The sequence below is a fragment of the Chrysochloris asiatica genome, unplaced genomic scaffold (assembly GCF_000296735.1).
Source record: "Chrysochloris asiatica unplaced genomic scaffold, ChrAsi1.0 scaffold00315, whole genome shotgun sequence".
Lineage (NCBI taxonomy): Eukaryota > Metazoa > Chordata > Mammalia > Afrosoricida > Chrysochloridae > Chrysochloris > Chrysochloris asiatica.
Window position 1 is genome coordinate 79,769 of NW_006408833.1, and position 1,348 is coordinate 81,116.

Below are 1,348 nucleotides of genomic sequence, written 5' to 3' on the forward strand. Positions count from 1 at the left end.
CTTTCTCCCCATACTGTTAAACTTAAACTCCCTCTTGAAATCTTGTAAGCCAGTCACTTCATGCCTTTATCACCCCCTAATTTTAGGTAGCCAATGTCTAAGTTGCCTGTCCCTATTTACCCTGTATACAGAAGGGATAACTTTGATACTTGATGTGAAGACTCCTTCCCTCTCTGTTGGTATTTAGAGTTACTACCTCCATGAATATAGGTCAGTTCATCAAATTCAAACAACTTGCCGTTCTTTCCTTTATCCAATTTTTTTTTTTTTTTTGTAATCTTCCTTTAGTCGAGTTTGGATTTTCAAGCCATCGAGCTAGGTCACTCAGCTCTAGCCCTCTGTGGCTATGTCCTTGTCCATGGGCTCAAGTGTGCCCAGGTCTCACCACACTTTGGAGCAAACAGCCCTTCTTGTCTCTCTCTCATCTCCAGGTCAACGGGAGACAATGGACTGTGGCTGAACTCAGCCCATTTCTTCATTGCTGCCTTTCCCCCTCTTCCACTCACCAGTAGACCAATGTGGTCACCAGCAAGCTAACATGCTTGTTTATATGTTCCCTTTGAGTTTCAGTCTTATAGGAGAGTTTGTCCTGAAGGAGCTTGATTGCTTGCCTTGATGGCCTCCTAGTGAACAGCTTGCTTATTCTTGTAGTAGCCAGTCATGCTGACATTTTTTGGGGGGGAGGGTTCCTGATGATCTTTCTTTGAAGATGTATCTTCTGTTGTTCTAACTGTCCCAGGCAGCTCTGCTTGTCTTTGCTAGTGGGAATGTCCTAACTCAGAAGGTTCTGGATGGGACTCAGGATTCCACCCAAGGTCCTATACTCTGCAAAGACTCTACAAAAGGCCTATTTCACTGGGCAAGTTCTAGAATCTCTTTTAGGTATTCCAACCAGTTATAGTCTAAAGATGGGCTTACAAGTTTTCTCTAATCATGTTTCCCAACATTACTTTCTGTCCCACTCATATATCTATTTTATAATAGTAGGCAAGTGAAACCAATATTCACAAGACAGTCAAGCATTTTAGTATTATTTCTCCTCTTCAAGCTATGCCTAGATCCCTATATTATAGAGCCCTGTTGTTCCAAGGTTGAGCATACATCACTATTTACCTCTGTCCTACTTAGGCCTTGAAAAACTGTCTCAGTGTTCCTCTATTTATCTTGTTCTTCCACCTCCTCTCCTTCTTTTATTGCCCTCCCCAACACCTGAACTAAAGCCCCACTTCAAGCCCATTGTTGTGATTACCTTATATTCCATTAATTCTTCCCTCCATTTAAGACAGTCTATTTTATCCTATAATCTACCTGACCTTCCTACCACCTGGATCTCTGTTCCTCTGTGTTT